The sequence below is a fragment of the Pongo pygmaeus genome, chromosome 18 (assembly GCF_028885625.2).
Source record: "Pongo pygmaeus isolate AG05252 chromosome 18, NHGRI_mPonPyg2-v2.0_pri, whole genome shotgun sequence".
In the NCBI taxonomy this organism is placed as follows: domain Eukaryota; kingdom Metazoa; phylum Chordata; class Mammalia; order Primates; family Hominidae; genus Pongo; species Pongo pygmaeus.
The window spans coordinates 71273242-71294672 of record NC_072391.2 but is presented as its reverse complement, the minus strand read 5'-3'; the positions used below and the strand labels follow the sequence as shown (position 1 = coordinate 71294672).

Genomic DNA, 21431 nt, shown 5'->3' with positions numbered 1-21431 from the left:
TCTGTGCACTCTGCTGTCCTCTCTGGAAGAGGGGTGAAACGGAAGCAAAGCAAGCGATTTCTCCAGGTAATCTTCAACCCTCTCCTCCCCCACCCACACACCTGGGGCAGGAAATCAGCTGGTGGCAACAGAGCCCCCCACACCAGAGGCTTCCTGGAACAACCCCGAGCAAGGGCACACAGCAGGAAGAGGAGACTCCAGGGCAGGGACACAAATGCTCTCCTAAAGAGCCCAGCCCAGGCGAGTCGCACAAAGTGGCAGGGAGGGCAGATTCCCTCGCCCTCTCCCAACTCTTGGATGTCAACATCAAGGCTGGACCATGGCGAGGGACTCTGGTCTGGGTCCTACCCTCCCTCCACTGTAAGCTCTGGCAGGCTGGGCACCCTAGAAAAGGCTCAGTCCTGCTAGACCCCAGCAGGGGCTGATGGCAAGGGGCTAAGCTAGCATGCCTCCAAGTCCCGCCCACACATACCAAGGGAAAGAGGAGATATGCTCTGGAACCTCCAGGCCACAGTCTTTGCGGCCCAGAGTTGAAGGACTGGACTTAAAAATCCAGCATCTATCCCCAGATCCCGTGAGGGATGTGAGAATAGGGGAGAGAATACCAGGAGAGAGGTCACAATCCAACCACCAGCACTGCGAACCCGCAAGACAGGCGCCCAGGCAGCAGGGGAAGTGACTGCTTCAGTGGAAAGGAAAGCTGCAAGACAGTCTGTGGAGTCACTGCATAGGCACAAAGGCCCTCTGCAAACCAGAGGGCAGCGGCACAGTGACCCGGCTGGCATACTGAAACAGGCTCAGCCCAAAGCTCCAACACACAAGACAAGCTAAGCCCCTGAGAATGCTGTGAGAGCTTCTGAGACATGAGGCCCTGGGGGTGCAGCAGCCTCGGGTCTCAGAGGCTTCCCTGTCCCAGCCTGGCGGCCAGAGGTCAGAGCAGCTCGCTCGCCTCGCTAGTGCTGGCATCACACTCAAAGGTACAGGTGAAAACAAGGTTCTTTCTCATCATCAGCCCCAGTCACGGACCTCGCCTCCTCCACTGGGTTGGTATGACCTCTGCCTGTAATCTTTCAGTCCTCCTGCCCAGCCAAGATACCAAGGTAGGGTATCTGCCAGAGCCACTGGGGCCAGGCAATATGATGACAGCAACAGTCCAGGCTGCAGGTATAGAGGCCTACTTTGTACCAGGCAAATCCCTCCAAAGGGCTCCTATGTTATCAGTGGGGTGGGGACACCACAACTGATCATTTGACACCCCCCCTTCCCCTTTTTTTTTTTTTTTTGAGATGAAGTTTTGCTCTTTCGCCCAAGGTAGAGTGAAATGGCACGATCTCGGTTCACTGTAACCTCTGCCCCCCAGGTTCAAGTGATTCTCCTGCCTCAGCCTCCTGAGTAGCTAGGATTATAGTCGCCAGCCACTATGCCCAGCTAATTTTTGTATTTTTAGTAGACACAGGGTTTCGCCATGCTGGCCAGGCTGGTCTCGAACTCTTGAACTCTGGTGATCCGCCCACCTCAGCCTCCCAAAGTGCTAGGATTACAGGCATGAGCCACCACTCCAGGCCTTGACCCCCTTCTTAATCTATCCTGCCCCCACATTTCCCTGTGAGGCAGTGGTTCTTTTGATTTCTTGGGACTGCAAATGAACACCTGGAATGAAATGGGCATACTGCGCATGCCAGCAAGCAGCAGCCTGGAGTCTGGAGCCACATCTGGCTCCTGGGCCCCCCACCCAGATGCTAAGCAGGACGCAGAGCTGACACCACAGGGTAGAAACTGAACTTTTTGGCCAGGATCTTATCTATTTCCTTCATTAACATGTGGTGGGACCTTTTTCCACCCCCCACAAACCTAGAACAATCTTTCCCCCAGCCTACCTAAAAAACTTCCATCAACCAGGCCAACTTCTTATCAGTTTCTATTCTTGTGGCCCAGTGGGAGGAAGGAACCGGGTGGAGAGAGACTTCTATAGTTTCTGCCAAGATCAGATGTTGGAGAAAGCCTTTTGTATGGCAGTTCGTGGGCTAAACTGGCCTGAGCAGCATGGCAAGAGGTAGGTCATATTACAAGGCCTACGTGGAACAAGGGTGCACTCCTAAAAGGTCCAGTCACATAGGTGCCAATCACCTGGGAGATCTAGGGAAACAGGCATCCCTCCCTCCACCACCACAGCCAAGAGCCCTGGGTAGAGAAGACGGCAGAACAGAGATCTGACTGCAGGGTGGTCAAGTAGTCTGGAGAGGATTCCTGGTGGCATGGGTCCTACAAGACAACCTAGACAGTGGACAAGCCAGCACTAGGAGGCCAGAGAGCCTGGCAAAAGGGCCTATAGACGTCTGCTGGCCTTGAAGGTGGTTATCTCCTGGAAGGGGAATAACAGGGCAGGGTCCGAAAGCCTTGGAAACAAACCAGTAACTTGTTCTTTGTGAGCCAGGCTGTTTTTATTCTTCGCACACCCTATCTTTAGCTTTCTTTTGTTCTCCTTTTATATTTAGTAATGTCTTTTGGAAAGGTCAGCCTGTGGCAGCTATGCTCATGGAAACTCAAGGAAGGTGTTTGCATCCATGCTTGTACCAGAAAACTAAAAGGAAGCCATGTCCTCCCACCCAGCCCTCCAGAGTGAAAGTACAGAAATGCAGAGTAAAACATGGAGGGAATCAGAGGTGGGCCCCTTGCTCAGCTGCTGTGTCCTCTGGACACTTCCTTTCCAACAGGGACTCTGAAAGTTCCAGCTAGGAAGAGAAGTCATTGTGAGCCCACGGCCAGCCTGGTGCCATCTGGTAACTTCCAGCACCAACCCTGCAGGTGGCTTTGGGAAGCATCGCTGTCCTGCACCCTGCTTTTCCCTGTCACTAAGGTTCAGCCCTGGGAGGTGGGCTGGGGAGGACAGTGCCTGAGAGCCCAGCACACACCTGCCTTCATGGTCCCGAGCTCCAGCTGAGCAGTCTTCGTCTTTCCTGAGGAGCCGACAACATGCTGTGACCTACTCAGGCAGGGCTCCTGGTTGCTAGGGAATCAGTTCACCACCTCTGGAAAGTGGCAATATCGCTGCTGTGAGTGGGCCCAAAGTGGGCCTTTCCCTGGCACCGCCTCTGAGCCTCACCCCTGGGGTGAGAAAAACAAGGGTGGGGGAGGCCAGGGGCCCTCCTCGTTCCCTGCTGCCCATCCTCAAGGACTGACCTGCCCTACTGGATCTGGCCTAAGCTGAGTTATAAGCTCCCTGCCAAGACAACATCCATCGTGCCATGCACTACTGTTGTCAACTTTGGGGGGATGTGGAAAAGAGGGACACACAGACCTTGGTCCATTACAGTGGCCCCCAGGGAGCTGTCTTTGTTGTCCAGCTTTATTATATAGCTTGGGGTTACACAGGCATCGCCCACATGATGGTGCTATCAGGGACTGGGGCTGTGAGGAGGTGGGGCCCAGGGCCCCCTTTCAAGCCCAACCCCTCTTTGAGACAAGGTCTTACTCCAGCCCAGGCTGGAGTGCAGTGCTGGGATAATGGCTCACTGCAGTCTTGGCCTCCTGCCTCAGCCTCAGCCTCCTGAACAGCTGGGACCACAGGTACACACAACACTGCACCTGACTCCGCTTTCAAGCCCTTTGCCTCCCCATTGTGAGGCTAGGGCATCCCCACCCCATATGTGGTTAACTCATGCCTATGAGTTACCATTTTGTTTGTTGTTATTATTTGTTTTTGTAAAGCTAGGATCTCGCCATGTTGCCCAGGCTGGTCTTGAACTCCTGACCCCAATCCTCCCATCTCAGCCTCTGAAAGTGCTGGAATTACGGGCCTGAGCCACCATGCCCAGCCTGCACTAGCATTTCACAGGGAATGATGGACCAGTGCTGGAGGACGATTCCAGGACTGGCTGTGCTGAATAGCAGAGCAGCTGTGTGTCTTTGGGCAAATCATACCTATCTGGGCCTCAGGTCCTCCATTTGTAAAACGAGCATGCTAATGCCTACCTACTGACCTCACACACTCCCTGCAAAGATTAAATGAGCAATGACTGTAGGCTGTAGAGTGCTATATCTCCAAGTAACATTGAGTTTCAGCCTTATAGAGAGGAAGGAAACAGGGACGAGAGGTGACACTGAGGCTAAGCCAAAGGGAACAGGTATGTGTGAGATGGGACTGGGGGACCAGTTAGAACCGGCCCCAGGCATAAACAGACAGGGTGCTCTGGGCGCCGAGCAGGAGAGGCAGACAGGTCAGTCTGGGCTGGCAGACAGTTCGGGAGAGAACTGGCTGTCAGCAAACGTCTGAAGGGCAAGAGGAAAGACACAGGAGCGAGAGGCTCAGAATGAAAGAGGCCTCCAGTCCCAAACTTCACTCCCAAGAACTCAGAAGCTGGTGAGCATTGCCCCAAGCTCCCAGGCACACCAGCATTTTGTTAATATACACATAATGCCACACCCTCAAAGAGCCCAAAGCCCTCATAGGGGCAGCCTTGACCTCTGGCCCAGAGACCCCAGTAAAGTGACTCACCTGAGGTAAGAGGCCTGTGTAAGACTGAACTGAGGTCTCCTCTTAAGTCAGAGGCTCAAAGCCCAGAGCACACTGCTGAGCTCTTACTACAACACCCCATTCCTGGCTTAGACAAGCTGAGTCAAATACCTGTCCCCTCACAAACTGGAGGTGACAGAGAACTGAGTCCAAAAGAGTGCTATTTTTTGTCTTTCTGTACCTGAAACTGGCACCACTGTCTGGGCATTCTCTTCCAAAGGAGGAGACAGAGGGGGAGCACGACTCACCCCAAATCCCTCAACAGAATCGAGAAAGCACAGCCACACCAGAGCCATGTCCTCATCCCAGTGCCAGCAAGAAACAGCACAGGAGGGTGGGCATTCAGGAAGCTGACGTCACTGAATGTCTCCATCTCAGACCCGGCCTTTCCTAACACCAGCCATCACACAGATCTCCCCCGGGCCATTAAGAGGAAGGGACCATTTGCCATAAAAATCAACACTTTAGGCTGGGCACAGTGGCTCACGCCTGTAATCCCAGCACTTTGAGAGGCTGCGTTGGGCAGATCACCTGAGGTCAGGAGTTTGAATCCAGCCTGGCCAACATGGTGAAATCCTGTCTCTACTAAAAATACAAAAAATTAGCCGGGCGTGGTGGCACACACCTGTCATCCCTGCTACTGGGGAGGCTGAGGCAGGGGAATCGCTTGAACCTGGAAGGCGGAGGCTGCAATAAGCCAAGACCAAGTTACTGCACTCCAACCTGGGTGACAGAGAAAGACTCCATCTCAAAACAAAAAAGTCAGTACTCCATACTGGAAAAAGCCCCTTGCCTGCAATTCAGACAACCTGGGTTCTTGCCTCAGTTCTTCTACCTCCTGGCTTGGGGATCTTGGGCAAATTTCTCAACTTCCACTTCCTGATCTGCAAATGGAATGACTCAATGATTTTTTTTTTTTTTTTTGAGATGGAGTTTCGCTCTTTTTGCCCAGGCTGGAGTGCAATGGCGTGATCTTGGCTCACCACAACCTCCACCTCCTGGGTTAAAGCGATTCTCCTGGCCAGGCGCAGTGGCTCACACTTGTAATCCCAGCACTTTGGGAGGCCGAGGCGGGCGGATCACGAGGTCAGGAGATCGAGACCACATTGAAACCCTGTCTCTACTAAAAATACAAAAAATTAGCCGGGCGTGGTGGCGAGCGCCTGTAGTCCCAGCTACTCGGGAGGCTGAGGTGGGAAAATGGCATGAACCCGGGAGGCGGGGCTTGCAGTGAGCCAAGATCGCGCCACTGCACTCCAGCCTGGGCGACAGAGTGAGACTCCGTCTCAAAACAAAACAAAACAAAACAAAAAAAAAAGCCATTCTCCTGCCTCAGCCTCCTGAGTAACTGGGATCACAGGCATGCACCATGACGCCCAGCTAATTTTTTTTTTTTGTATTTTTAGTAGAGACAGGGTTTCTCCATGTTGGTCAGGCTGGTCTCGAACTCCCGACCTCAGGTGATCCGCCTGCCTCAGCCTCCCAAAGTGCTGGGATTACAGGCATGAACCACCGTGCCCGGCCATGACAACGATTTTAAGCTCCATTTTACATTCTAACGTTCAATTTTTAACAACGTAAATTAATAAGTGGCAATAGAACTACGGCAAAGCATGGTCTCCATGGGTCAAAATGGTACCTGGCACTACCTCAATATATCACTTTTTTTTTTTTGTCCTGAGACGGAGTCTCACTCTGTCACCCAAGCTGGAGTGCAGTGGCACGATCTCAGCTCACTGCAACCTCTGCCTCCTGGGTTCAAGTAATTCTCCTGCCTCAGTCTCCTGAGTAGCTGGAACTACAGGCACATATCACCATGCCCAGCTAATTTTTGTATCTTTATCAGAGACAGGGTTTCACCATGGTGACCAGGCTGATCTTGAACTCCTGACCTCAGGTGATCCGTCCACCTCAGCCTCCTAAAGTACTGGAATTACAGACGTGAGCTGCTGCGCCTGTCCTATCACATCTTTTTTTATGTTGCCCAGGCTGTACTTGAACTCTTGGGCTCAAGCAATCCTTCCACCTCAGTTTCCCAAGCAGTGGGGACTACAGGCGTGCGTCACCATGCCCAGCTCAATACAAGACATCTTTATCATGAACAACAGGTCTTTGGGGAAACATCTCTCCCCGGCTGCCATCTCTGTGCCCTGTAACCCAGGCTTGGCCAATAAGGGCACCAAATGCACCCAGCCACAGTGCCTGGTCCAGGTTTGGACACAGACTCCATATCAGAGTGAACCCAGGACTCCAGCAGGCATCTTGAGAAGAGATGCTGAGAGGAAGGAGGCCTGTGCCACGAGCAGGCACCTTCCATCAGGTGGGAACCAAGAGTGGAATCATTTTCCCTGCATGTGGCCAGTCATACCCACAGGCACCTGAGTTAAAGGTTTCCCTTACATCAAAGGGCACTTCAAACTGGATTTTTAGCCACTGTAATTAAAGAAGTCCAAATGATACAATCTTACACCATGTGCAACCATTTTCCATTTCATTGGCAAGAACTTTATTATTTATTTATTTATTTTATTTTTTTGAGACAGAGTTTTGCTCTTGTTGCCCAGGCTGGAGTGCAATGGCGCAATCTCGGCTCACCGCAACCTCCACCTCCCTGGTTCACGTAATTCTCCTGTCTCAGCCTCCCAAGTAGCTGAGATTACAGGCATGCACCACCACGCCCAGCTAATTTTGTATTTTTAGTAGAGACGGGGTTTCTCCATGTTGGTCAGACTGGTCTCGAACTCCTGACCTCAGGTGATCCACCTGCCTCGGCCTCCCAAAGTGCTGGGATTATAGGCATGAGACACCACGCCCGGCCAAGAACTTTATAAAGCTACTTACTTGGCAAGGCGCAGTGGCTCACACCTGTAATCCCAGCACTTTGGGAGGCCGAGGCGGATGGATCACCTGAGGTCGGGAGTTTGAGACCAGCCTAACCAACATGAAGAAACCCCATCTCTACTAAAAATACAATACTAGCTGGGCGTGGCGGCGCATGCCTGTAATCCAGCTACTCGGGAAGCTGAGACAAGAGAATCGCTTGAACCCAAGAGGTGGAAGTTGCAGTGAGCCGAGACCGCTCCATTCACTCCAGCCTGGGTGGGTAACAAGAGCGAAACTCTGTCTCCAAAAATAAAACAAAAAAACAAACAAACAAACAAACAAACAAAAACTACTTACTTGACATCTGATGCAGAAGGGCTGCCCTGAGCCTGCCTCTAAAATCCCTACCCTTGATAAATCGACCCAGCTCAGAGGCCCACAAGGGCAGAAGTGGTCTGGGTACTGATATTCAGGGATTCCTGGCAGTGGCTCAATTCTGGCCAGGACTGAAGTCCTTCTCCAGCCAGGGAACTGCCCAGACATGTGGATGGTGAGGGAGGCCCTGACTGCATGGCCTTCTGGGGTGGCCTGGAGTAAACACTGCCCACCATCGGAGTCCCCCAACCACAGGGAAGACTCAGCAGGGGAGGGTGCCATGCCCTTTGCTGTCTAGCCGTAACTTGAACCAGCTGAAGTCGTCAGGAAAAAAGAACATGACCGTGAATATAGAACGTAACAGGAAGTTAGGATCCTACATTCCATTTCTCATCCTGCAATGCATTATGGGGCCAAAGTCTTTTTTCTTTTGAGACTGAATCTCACTCTATCGCCCAGGCTGGAGTGCAGTGGCACGATCTCGGCTCACTGCAAACTCCGCCTCCCGGGTTCAAGTGATTCTCCTGCCTCAGCCTCCTGAGTAGCTGGGACTACAGGTGCATGCCACCACACCCGGCTAATTCTTTATATTTTTCGCAGACACGGGGTTTCACCAGGTTGGCCAGGCTGGTCTTGAACTCCTGACCTCAGGCGATCCGCCTGCCTCGGCCTCCCAAAGTGCTGGGATTACAGGTGTGAGCCACCGCACCCAGCCCTTAAAAGTGTTTTTCTTTTCTTTTTTTTTTGAGACAGAGTTTCGCTCTTGTTGCCCAGACTGGAGTGCAATGGTACAATCTCGGCTCACCACAACCTCTGCCTCCCGAGTTCAAGCGATTCTCCTGCCTCAGCCTCCTGAGTAGCTGGGATTACAGGCATGCACCACCACCCCGGCTAATTTTGTATTTTTAGTAGAGACGGGGTTTCTCCATGTTGGTCAGGCTGGTCTTGAACTCCCGACCTCAGGTGATCCACCCACCTCGGCCTCCCAAAGTGTTGGGATTATAGGCGTGAGCCACCGCGCCCAGCCCAAAAGTGTATTTCAACCTTTAAGAATTATCTCTGAATTTTATCTCTTTCTTTCTTTTTTGAGAAAGGGTCTCGCTCTGTCGCCCAGGCTGGAGTGCAGTGGCGCAAAAATGGTTCACTGCAGTCTTGACCTCCCAGGCTCCAGCAATCCTCCCACCTCAGCCTCCTGAGTAGCTGGGACCACAGGTATGTACCATCATTCCCAGCTACTTTTTAAAATATTTTGTACCGACGTGGTCTCCCTATGTTTCCCAGGCTGGTCTCAAACTCCTGGGCTTAAGCAATCCTCTTACCTCAGTATCCCAAAGTGCTGAGATTACAGACACAAGCCACCAGACCCATCTATCCCACTAATTTCTGGATGCTATCCTTTAGACGGTATACCTTAGAGGTATCCGAAAAGTATCCCAAACTCAACTTGCCCCAAACCAAACCCATGCATAATCCAAGACCCTCAAACCCAGTCTTTTTTTTTTTTTTTTTGAGACAGAATCTCGCTCTGTTGCCCAGGCTGGAGTGCAGTGGCGCGATCTCGGCTCACTGCAAGCTCCACCTCCCAGATTCAAGCAATTCTCCTGCCTCAGCCTCCCAAGTAGCTGGGACTACAGGCGCCCACCACCACGCCTGGCTAATTTTTGTATTTTTAGTAGAGACGGGGTTTCACCGCGTTAGCCAGAATGGTCTCAATCTCCTGACCTCGTGATCCGCCCACCTCGGGCTCCCAAAGTGCTGGGATTACAGGCATGAGCCACCGCGCCTGGCCAAACCCAGTATTCTTTCTGTATTCCCAATTTCTGGGAAAGGAACCCCCATCCATCTAACCCTGAAATGTAAGAGTCATATGTGAGCCCTCCTTCCTCAACCTCTCACAGCCAATCTATTACAAATCTCAACTAATTTTTACCACTGAAATGTCTCTCAGATCTTTCTATTTCTCGCTCTGTCTACAACCATCACTCCATCCAAGGAAATGTCATTCTTCACCTCCAGCAGGCTCCTAACCACTTAAGCCCCAGATCTACTAAACAGACCCCCTTCAACTCCTTCTTCATAGGGTAGCCAAAATGGTCTTCACATAAGCAAATATCATCAGATCCCCATCTCTAATTCCTCTCAGCACAACAGCCAGATCTCCCAATGCTCTGGGGTAAAGGCGGAACTCCCCAAAGGCCCCAAGTCTGGCTGGCTGGGCTGCAGGATAACCCTGAGACCAAAATGGAACGGAAAGGTCTGGAAGTCACTGCTCTGTCCACAGCCCTGGCGCCACTCCTGGGGAGGCTTCAAACTCCTGAGTCAGGCTCAGAATGAGCTCAGTCTTGCCAGGTTTGTCCCCTCCCCCAGTGCACAGCTGACCGCAGATGGGAAAGGGAGCTGGTGGCCAGGCAGGGGAAACCCAGCTGGGCCGAAGCCAGGGGCTGTGTATTTCAGGAGGAGGTGACAGAGCGGCAGCAGCACCAAAATCAACTGTCAGTATCTGTGGGGCCAGCTAAGAGAAGGCAGCTATCTGGGATTACAAAACTCAAGGAGTCTATCTCTTCCCTCTTATCAGACTGACCTCTGGTAGCCTTGCAGCCTGTGAACAAACTGCCATTAACAACCCCTCCCACACTTCCTGTAAGCACAATTCTTTGTGACCAGCCCAGGACAGCCAGAGGCTGCCGGAAAGCCTGCCCCTTCCTCCTTGCTAGGGTGGGGCTTGGGGCCCATCTCTCCCCAGACCCCTCTATCCTACCCCTCCCTCTTGTACACGATCCAGGAAACCTTATGCTCTGCTCAAACTGGACTTCTCAAGGTCCCCAAACGTCCCCTGCCTTCTCAGTTCAGGCCTTTGTATCTTGGTATGTGTGGCCTTTTCCTCACTACCTTCCTCCTCTTCTCTACAATGAGATCCTACACCCAGCCCCTTCCAAGCAGGTTCTCAACTCCTCACAGATCTGCCACGTGGCTGCTGACCCAGCGCCTCCCAGCATCAGTCTGATTCCACCTCCCACCCTGGCGTTGGGGAAAAACCTGGCTAGAACACAGCACAGGATGTCAAGGGGTGGGGGAGAACTTGGCAAATAAAAAAATGGGAATCCTATTAACAGTCACCCCAGGGCCTAAATGGTGGCCAGAGTAAGAAGGGAGGAAAGAGACCAGATGGAGTTATCTGTCTGAATCCAGGACAGAGCAGGAGTTGGAAGTGGGGGTGAGGAACTACTGGACGCAGGGGAACTGAGCACAGCCCCCTCAGCTGCAGGAGCCTGAGTTCTCCAGGGAGATGCCAGAACAGGCTGGCTGCTGCTTAACTCATCCAAACAGGTTAGGAGAAAGTTCAAGCCAATTCCCACAGACATCTGGCCCTCATGATGGCCTCCTGGGCCCCCGGTACTACCTCCCCACTCAGGCTGTGGCGGGCTTCTGTCAGTCAGGTTGACCGGATGGCTTAAGAATGAATCCCTGAGGCCGGGCGCAGTGGCTCAAGCCTGTAATCCCAGCACTTTGGGAGGCCGAGGCGGGCAGATCACAAGGTCAGGAGATCGAGACCATCCTGGCTAACACAGTGAAACCCCATCCCTACTAAAAATACAAAAAATTAGCTGGGCGTGGTGGCAGGCGCCTGTGGTCCCAGCTAGGAGGCTGAGGCAGGAGAATGGCATGAACCCGGGAGGCAGAGCTTGCAGTGAGCCGAGATCGCGCCACTGCACTCCAGCCTGGGTGACAGAGCAAGACTCCGTCTCAAAAAAAAAAAAAAAAAAAAAAAGAGTGAATCCCTGAGCAGGGCTTTAAATTCTCTTTTTTTCGCTCTTGTTGCCCAGGCTGGAGTGAAAGGGGGTGATCTCGGCTCACTGCAACCTCCGCCTCCCGGGTTCAAGTGATTCTCTTGCCTCAGCCTCCCCAGTAGCTGGGATTACAGGCGCCCTCCACCACACCCGGATAATTTTTTGTATTGTTAGTAGAGATAGGGTTTTACCATATTGGCCAGGCTGGTCTTGAACTCCTGACCTCAGGTGATCCGCCCGCCTTGGCCTCCCAGGCTTAGAGAGGGGTAATGACTTGCCCTGGGTCACACAGCACCAAAACCCTGTGGGTAGCTAAGGCAGCAAGAATCCTATATGCATTCAACCAAACCAAGCCCTGGACTGTGAAAATCAGCTGCACCCTCATGCCCCCTGAGAATAACAAGCTGCTTTCCCTTGAGGACAGCCAAACAGACCGGCCCTGAGGCTCCTGGGCCCTCGGCCAGCCCACGCCTCCACCTGGGCCTCTGGGCTGCCAACAGAGGGCTAGCAGGCCTCACTCTGTCTGCACAGCATTAGTGGCAGGGTATGCCCAGGGATCTAGGCTGGGCAGGAACTGCCAGGACTGGCAGCATGAGTGGAAGACAATGCCCTCTAAAATACCTGAGCCAGGTCTGAAGGGGCTGAGGAATGCAGACAACTGGGCACTGCCACTTGAGATTAAAACTCACACTCATTCTAGAAGTCTGCCCACTGCTGCTTTAAGGACAAGAGTAAATTGCTTTTCAGACACTGAGGAAAATCCTTCATCAAACAGCCACCACTGGGATCTTGGGCTGCACCTCCTTGACACAAACTATTGACCTGCTTCCCATGCCACAGCCTCTTCCTGTCTAAGGAAGTACCAATGTTGGCCCCCTTCACGAGGGGAGCCTGAACGGGGTCCCCATTCCTCTCCTCACCATCTCCTCCTACCCATGGACCTCGGGTCTCCCCTGAGCCATGCTGGAGGCCCCAGAAACCAGCCAAACACTAAACAGGCCTGGATCCAGGGAAATACTAAGCTCTCTGGGACAGGAAGGAGCAGAGAGAGGGCCAGGCCCCAGAAACTCCCTTGTGGTCTGGCAACCCAAACCCAGGACTCACACTGCTCCCTAGAGCACCCAAGAGAGGTGGGAACCAAGGAGGCCGGGGTTCTCTCCTCTCCCTTTACTTTCCCACACAGCCTCATTCCCTTTGGTTGCTGCCCTCTTTTCTTGTGTAGCCTACGGACTCCACACAGGCCCACAGAAACTTTCACTTCCCCCTGAAACTCAGGTTCCAATTCACTGCCTGCATCAAATCGCTGGTGCTTTGTGTTTAACTCAACTTGGGTAGGAACAAAGGTTGGGGAAACCTGACTTACAGGGCAGGGGAGATTTCCATATCCTACTAATGACCCTTGCAAACAAAAAGGAAGCCTGTGAAGAAGACAGGAAGGAGGGGGCGTGGGGGAGGCAGGCAGCAGCGGGTGGAGAGGTGGGGGTAGCAGGGCAGGGCAATCTCCTGACCTGTGCCTCTCCTCACCTTCCCCTCTTCACTGTCAGCCCTAGTCCCTCTAAGTTCCCTTTAGCCACACAAATAACTTGTTGATTTTTCCACACCAAAGTAGTTCCCTGTAGACCAATTAGCTATTAACATTTGTTGCCAATTTTCTCCCTCCAAAGGCTGCTGACCTGCTGAGGCTGGGGGGCTGCTGCCTGCCCGCAGGGCTAGGACTACTCAGTCAAGAGAGAAAAGGCAGAGCAGGTCCTTGGGTCATGCCTCAACACCTCAGGGTCCCCTCTTTGCCCCTGAGCCCCGCAATGCCACCTCCCAGGAGGACGGGCCCCTTCACCTGGAAACCAATAGCATCAGAAAGAAGAAGCTGGGTTGTTTTCAACATCTGATACCAGAACTATGTGTGTTGTGTTAATTATCACCACCATGCAAATAAAATTTAGCCAGGTGGGAGGATCACTTGAAGCCAGGAGTTCAAGACCAGCCTGGGAAACACAGCAAAACTCCCATCTCTTTAAAAAAAAAAAAAAATTTGGCCGGGTGCAGTAGCTCACGCCTGTAATCCCAGCACTTTGGGAGGCCGAGGCGGGCAGATCACGAGGTCAGGAGATCGAGACCATCCTGGCTAACATGGTGAAACCCTGTCTCTACTAAAAATACAAGAAAATTAACCGGGCGTGGTGGCGGATGCCTGTAGTCCCAGCTACTCGAGAGGCTGAGGCAGGAAAATGGTGTGAACCCGGGAGATGGGGCTTGCAGTGACCTGAGATGGCGCCACTGCACTCCAGCTTGGGCAACAGAGCGAGACTCCGTCTTCAAAAAAAAAAATTTTTTTTTAAACTTAGCTGGGCACAAAATAGTGTACACCTGTAGTTGCAGCCACTCAGGAAGCTGAGGTGGAAGTACCACTTGAGCCCAAGAGTTCAAGGCTGCAGTGAGCTATGACAGCACCACTGTATTCCAGCCTGGGTGACACAGTGAGGCCCCACTTAGCATGATTGGTAAAATTTTTAAAAATTACATTTTTCCCTCTAGAATGACCTTGGCCCTTGTTCACCTTATTGTACATGGTAGTATCCGCTGCATTAATAGATGGCAAAACAGCACATATATTTGAATTGAGGGCAAGTCCTCTTCACTCCAGGAAGATGACCTGCTCTAAGAATCTGCAGGGATAAGGCATCCTTCAGCATAGCTCCTCCTGCCTCCACCCAAGACAACTCTGTTCCCTCCCTCCCACCCATTTCTGCAGCAGGAAACTGCCAGGGCTCAGCTAGAAAGCTACGATTGCCCAAAGCCCAGCCTGTGCCCTGGAACCCTACAAGGTCCACAACAGCAAGATGGAAGCTTGACAATATGTTGTAACTACAACAATGATTTATAAATAGCAACAAGAAGTACTCTAAAATGGCTGGTTAGGGACATAGGCAGGGGTCCCTGATGAGCATGGCATAACTGGAGGAAAAAGCCTGATTTCCCCCAGATAGCAGGCAAAGTTCAGACCCCCTTCTTGCGACATGTCACTTGCAGATGTCTACCCTAATAGCTGATGAGGACTTATCATTAACAAGCATTCTGAGCAGAGAGGAAGGAAAACTCGCTCTCAGAAAGCAGGGCCAGGCCCTTTAGTTGGTAAGGACTCAGGTGTGTGGGATGGAAGCTGGGACACGGGAACTGAAAGGACAGAAGGGGAAGGAGGAGAAGCCCATCCCGGGCTGCATGTGGAAACAGAAGAGATGCAAAAGCACCCAGCTGGCAGAGAGTCCCAGCTGTGTCCAGCACATAGAGAGCCTCTGGGGCTCAGCGGCCCCACTGCCTCAGGGCGAGGCCCCCAACCTCAGGCAGCTCACCAGGATTCCGGGTGTGCAGTCAGCATAAGCACACAGCTCCTCCAAAGCAAGGCCACATCACCTTCTCCTAAACTCTTCCTCCTCCTGACTGCCCCATTTCAGTAAAGGAACCAGCTCTCATCACCAGGCACTGAAACTCCAAGCCCCAGCCCATCAAGTATCTGCTCCAAAGACAGCTACTTTTGCAAGCTCTCTAGACTCCGTCCCCTCTTTTCCACTTCTACTGCCAAGTGCTGGCCTGCATGATACCTTACCTGGACTCTATCTAGTTCTCCATCTCCTCCCTCCCTCCTCTCCCTGTCCCCTTATGACCCAGCCATACCCTGCTGCCAGCTTGCCCTTGGTCTGCTCAGAAACTAGTCAGACTAAAGCCCCCTGCTTCACCACCTGTCAGTTCAAGTCCTTATCCAGCACCTGTCTGGACTGATTTTTTGCAGTGTCTATTTTCTCTCCTTCTGGAGACTTTTGCTTTTGGATGCAGGGTTGCGAGGGAACTGCCCAACATGCCACCAGCCCTTCCCTGGCCAAGGAAGGGAACAAGGGAACACAGCCCAGGCTGGGCCAACCAGACACTTCCTCCCTCAGATATGAATCCCAAGCAGTGATGACAAAATGACTGAGCACAGCTGGAGCAGATGCATCCTGGCAACAGCGGTTCCCTGAGGAGACTGGCCTCTGGTTCCTGCTGCACCCACTCGAAGACCCTGGAGGGGACCTGGGTCCTGAGTCATTCACTCTGATTTTATAGTTCCCACAGCTTTCCAAGGAAGTGCTTTCCTGCCAAAGGCAGCCAAGTTGCTACTTGCAACCAAACAGGATTCCTTCCTACTTTCTAAATAAACCCCCTGTGCTCTAGACAAAAGGGACAACTCCCTAAATGTGCCTTGTGATAGCCTTTCTTTGTACCTGTTGGCCTGCACACCCCCTCCAGCCCACAGGCACTGCTTGGAAACCTACCCTTAGAGGCCCATCCCAAATGCCTTTTCTGAGCCCTCTATGGGGAGGACTTCGACCTCCTTTAACTGGTCACATTTCCACTGTAGATCTATTATTGGTGGACTTGTCTTATCGCCCTCCCAGGGAATAGCAACTTGGACATTACTGTCTCCTCCACAACACTCAGCACAGTTCTCAGATCCAAAAAACTCAGACTTGGTCGGGCACAGTGGCTCACACCTATAATCCCAGCAGTTTGGGAGGCCGAGGCAGGCGGATCACGAGGTCAGGAGTTCGAGACCAGTATGGCCAACATGGCAAAACCCCGTCTCTAGTAACAATACAAAAATTAGCTGGGTGTGGTGGTGCATGCCTGTAATCCCAGCTACTCGGGAGGCTGAGGCATGAGAGTCGCTTGAACCCAGGAGTCGGAGGTTGCAGTGAGCCGAGATCACACCACTGTATTCCAGCCTGGCGACAGAACGAGACTCCGTCTCAAAAACAAACAAAAAAAATTCAGACTTTTAGGGGCAGACAACCCCAAAGGACAATTAAGGTTTGTTGAGCACAACAAGGAGCAGGAACTAAGAGCAGGGGCTGTGCGTCAGAAAGATATGAGTTTCAACCCCAGATCCTCCTGCTGTCTGTTTGGGCATGTCTGGTAAGTTCTGTAAGTCTCAGTTCTTCATCTACAAAGCAGCGGCAACAACGCCAACCTTGCAGTGTTGCTGTGAGGATTCACTAACACCTAAGAGCATCTAGCACCGTGCCTGGCTGGCAGCAAGCACTCAATGAACAGCAGCCATAATTCAAGCTATTAGCAGCAACTGGTTTAGCAGCCACTCCGTTGGTGTTGGAATCAGGAGTCCCAGGGCTGCTGTGTGACCCACAGTGTATCTCTCTGTTCCTCGGTAACCCTACCTGGGTCTGTATCTGCCTTATAAATGTTCCACTGACCTGTAAAACAACAGCTGGAAAATGCTTTGCAAAGCACAATGTAAGTGATGCCTCCTGAATTTCTAAATTTCAAAGACTCCCAGGCATCTTGTCCAGTGTGCAGCCATGGCAGGACTTTACTTGGCAGGCACCCCAACCCACTTGGTTGGGGAAACAGGCACAGGCCAGACGAGGGCCCGGTTCAGCAATTTGCTTCGCTATATCCACACAGCTACCCTTTTCCAAAGCCATGGCTCCTAAATTTCCTGCTTGGTTGTGCGGCCTTGCTTCAAATAACCGTGGGGCAGTGTCCCCCCAATCATTACCAATCCTGGGCAGCATCAGAATGAAAGAAAAGCCAAACCAGTATAGCTGCCAGAACAGCCTGGTGGGGAAGTAAAGTGGAAAAAAGTCCCTCTTAAGACTTTATATCTAGCTGGCTGGGCACAGTGGTTCACGCCTGTAATCCCAGCACTTTGGGAGGCCCCAGCGGGCGGATCACCTGAGGTCGGGAGTTTGAGACCAGCCTGACCAACATGGAGAAACTCCATCTCTACTAAAAATACAAAAAAATTAGATGGGCGTGGTGGCGCCTGCCTGTAATCCCAGCTACTTGGGAGGCTGAGGCAGGAGAATTACTTGAACCCGGGAGGTGGAGGTTGTGGTAAGCCGACATCGTGCCATTGCATTCCAGCCTGGGCAACAAGAGTGAAACTCCATCTCAAAAAATAAAATAAAAAATAAAAATAAATTTAAAAAAATACAAAAATTAGCCGGGCATGGTGGTGCATGTCTGTAATCCCAGCTACTCGAGAGGCTGAGACAGGAGAATCGCTTGAACCTCGGAGGCAGAGGTTGCAGTGAGCCAAGATCTCGCTCCAGCCTGGGCAACAAGAGGGAAACTCCGTCTCAAAATAAAATAAAATAAAATAAAAAAGACCACATCTAGCTGGGCGCAGACGCTCATGCCTCTAATCCCAACACTGGGAGGCTGAGGCGGGCGGAGCACCTGAGGTCAGGAGTTCGAGACCAGCCTGGCCAACATGAAGAAACCCCATCTCTACTAAAAATACAAAAATTAGCCGGGCATGGTGGCAGATACCTGTAATCCCAGCTACTTGGGAGGCTGAGGCAGGAGAATAGCTTGAACCTGGGAGGCGGAGGTTGCAGTGAGCTGAGATCACACCACTGCAGCCTGGGTGACAGAGCAAGACTACCTCAAAAAAAAAAAAAAAGACATCTGGCCAGGAGCGGTGACTCACGCCTGTAATCCCAGCACTTTGGGAGGCCAAGGCGGGCGGATCACCTGAGGTCAGGAGTTCGAAACCAGTCTGGCAAACATGGTGAAACCCCGTCTCTACTAAAAATACAAAAAGTAGCCGGGTGTCATGGCATATGCCTGTAATCCTAGGTTGCTGTCACCCCAGGAAGGGGTGGCCAACAAGGCTGAGACAAGAGAATCGCTTGAACCCTGGAGGCGGAGGCTGCAGTGAGCCGAGATCGTGCCACTGCACTCCAGCCTGGGCAACAGAGCGAGACTTCGTCTCAAAAAAAAAAAAAAAAAAGACTTCACATCTGCTTGGATTAATCTCTCAAGCAATTGTGATGGCCCCAAACCAGTGGTTCTCAAAGTGTTAGCCCTAGGGAGCTGGAGAGAGATGCAAAATATAGGCTCCACCCAGATTAAACCATAAAACTCTGGAGTCCCCCCCCACACACAATCTGTGCCTTAACCAGCTCTCCAGGGGACTATGACTCTCAGTCAAATGTGAAGAATCCTTCCCTAAACCTGTAACCATGAGACCTTCCGCTGTAATTCATTTACTGAACACCCACTATGTGCTAAGGACCAAGCCAAGTGGTGGTGTGTCCTCATTTTCTGAAATATTTGAAGAGCATCCACAGTCTAATGAGCCAAAATGAAGTATACAAATACTGCCAAAATAAGGCAGGATGTGGTATAGGACAACACAAAATAATCCATTTCCCACCCCTCTCCCCAGGCCCTACCCCCCTCAGGTCTTCTTTTGCCATGAAAAGACATGGAAAAACCAAGCCTCCCCAAATCCCCAGTCCTGGTATTGCAGACTCCTTAATCCCAGGTGCCTTCTCGAGAAGAGTGGTCCTTACCCTGAGGCTTGGCTGGAGTAGAAATGCTCCCCTGAGGCCATAGCCAATGGCTCTCAGAAGCTTGGCTTTATCTGGGATTTGCACTCCAAAAGTTCCCAGGAGCCATCAGCATGCCACAGCACATCACAATGCACTCCCAGGCAGGGTCACTCCCACAGGCCCCTGCCAGGCTTGCAAGCAAGGGTGCAGAGGCAGACATAAACACCCGCACAGACAGTTGGCCCCCTGGCCTCCCTTCCTCCATTCTCAAGTTACAAGGTTAAAAGCATCCAATTCACAGCCAAGGGGGGAGGGCTGGAAAGGGGGTTGCTGAAGCAGTGAACCATCTGGTTCAGATCAAGATTGCTCCTTCAGGACCCCACAGAACTCCTAGAGCCTCCTGTTCCTCCCTTCCTCCACCCATCCCACTGGGAAACTGGGGATTGGGGCAGAATGGATGACCATCCCCCTCTGCCCCCCCCGCAAAAAAAATAATCTGAAGAGGACAAAACAAAAAACCTGAATAATACAGGCAAATCTGTGCCACCTCTCTCAGCCCTCGTTCCCTCTAAATCCTGAGCCCCACGACTAAACTTGAGATCATCGCCCACATACTCTGTGCCTTCCTCCACAGAGAGATCAGGGCAGCCAGCAGGCATCCCTCCCTGAAAGGGCAACCCCTCCGAAGTTAGCAGCAGAAGCAAGATGAAGCTTAGGGGTGTGGTCTCCCAGACTCCTCTTATGCCACCATCTCTCTAAAAAACAGCGATACCTTCCACCTGAGAGGGGCTTCAGAGCCCACCAGGCAAGGAAGGGGTGGCCAACCAGCTTCCAAACATCCGTCCCAAAGACGAGGCGGGAGTGTGTTACTGGCCAGAGGTCCCAGAGTGCCCTGTACCCGTCCCGGAGGCTTTGACTGAAAAGAGGCCCCAGGTCCCTGCACCTCTCTAGCCTCTTCCTCCAACACCACCTTTGACTCAGTCCTCCGCTCCTTTACGCAGCTGTAAAGCAAGAGGCAAGATGGGAGACGGGAGATGGATGCAGTTGGCAAAAGATAAATCGAAAGGCTAACTTGAGCAAGCAAGCAATGGGTGCTGACTCCTCTACAGGCAGAGGGGGCCCGGAGTGGGCTATGCGAAGGAGGGAAGGCCAACAGGAACGGCAGGAAGCTAAGGGGAGACTCAAGTGAGCTCAGCCCAGAGCTGTAGCAGGGGGTGGAAGTTTGGTCCAGTCACAGGGGAATCACTGGGGGGAAGAAATGACTTCCACTCCAAGGCAGAGAGGGAACATGAGAGAGGAGAGACGGGGTTCTGGCCAACCTCCACGGGACTGGCGATTTGGCCAAGTTTCTGGCATCAGCCTTGCCTCAGTTTCCCCAAAGTAGGAAGGTCGAGCCGTGAGAACTGGGCCACTGAGGATGGTTAGGGGGCAGTACCAGGTAGGGGAAAGATCACAGGGGAGAGAGGAGCTGATGGGGCAAACAGGCTCTGGCCAAGAGTGGGGCCGGGGTCTCCCAGGTGGAGCAGAGGCCGGCAGAGCCAGGGTTAGGGGTACGAACTAGGGAGTGGACTGGAAGTCGGGACCAGGGCAGGGAGCTCTTCCGAGGGCTAGGGCTAGGGCTGGGGCTGGGGCTGGGGCTGGGGCTGGGGGCTCCCGGCAAAGGAGCGGAGCGGGAGCCCCGGGAGGCTGGGAGCGGCTGGACGTGCAAAGCAGAAGGCGGGGATCCGGAATGAGGCCAACGCGCGCGGACCCCCGCCCACACGAAGGAGCCCGACGCCCCGGCCCGGGGGAAGTTGCCGGGCTGGAACGGGCCGGTCTGGGCCGCTGGGCCGCGCCAGCTGCCCGCGCAGGGGAGGTCTGGGCAGCCGGGGGCCCGGGGCGCTCCGCATCCCGCCCGCCCTCATCCCACCCGCGCACCTCAGTCAGCGCCCGGCGCCGCGCGGGCCATACTCGCCGCTCCGGCGGCTGCCGCCTCCGCCCGCGCAGAAAGCCGTCGTCGCCGCCGCTGCCGTCGTCCGGACCCGTTAGCTCGCGGCTCTCTTGTCCGCCCGCCGTGTGTTAGTCCCGCCCTTGCCTGGCCCAACCCTCCCGCAGCGCCGCCGCCGCCGCCGCCTCAGCCCGGCCCCTCCCCCCACCCCTGCCCGGCTTGAAGGGAAGGGTGGGGGACAGGGGCGACTGCCCCCACCCCATTCACATCCTCCCCGTCTCTCCCTCCCTCCGCCCCCCGCACGCGCGCCGGCATGCTGGGATATGGAGTCCAGCCGGCGCTGGGCCTTTCGGGGCGCCCCGCATCCAGGACTACATCTCCCAGAAGACAGCGCGCGCATCCCAGGAATTGTGGGCTTTGTAGTTTCGCTAGGGCTCAGGGGGTCCGCCGCGCAGGAGGGGAGACGGAGGGGGATGGGAAGTCTTCATTCTCTGAAGGCCGGGCTCCAGCGACTGGAGCAGACGGCCCCGAGCCGGGTGGGATACCTGGGTTCCCAGGGAGGTGCACACTAGCCGAGGACGCCTCTCAGATGCTGCTGTGGCCAGCTGCGGACGAGCCTGGCCGGAGGGCACTGTTCCCACTCGCGCTCTCAAAGAGCCGCGACCTGAGGCCAGCTT

The 21431-nt window shown here is 53.3% G+C and overlaps 1 protein-coding gene across 4 annotated transcripts in view; it reads right to left on the bottom strand.

Moving 5' to 3' along the window:
• Positions 1 to 20987, bottom strand: part of ST3GAL2 (ST3 beta-galactoside alpha-2,3-sialyltransferase 2) — a 60827-nt gene extending 39840 nt beyond the window's left edge. For 3 of the 4 annotated variants that reach the window (XM_054454254.2, XM_054454253.2, XM_054454255.2), the window contains exon 1: positions 20745 to 20987. The gene's annotated coding sequence lies outside the window, so the exon portion shown is untranslated. The remainder of the gene's footprint in view (positions 1 to 20744) is intronic. The other variant, XM_063654529.1, reaches the window with a different exon arrangement.
• Between the last annotated feature and the right edge of the window lie 444 nt (positions 20988 to 21431).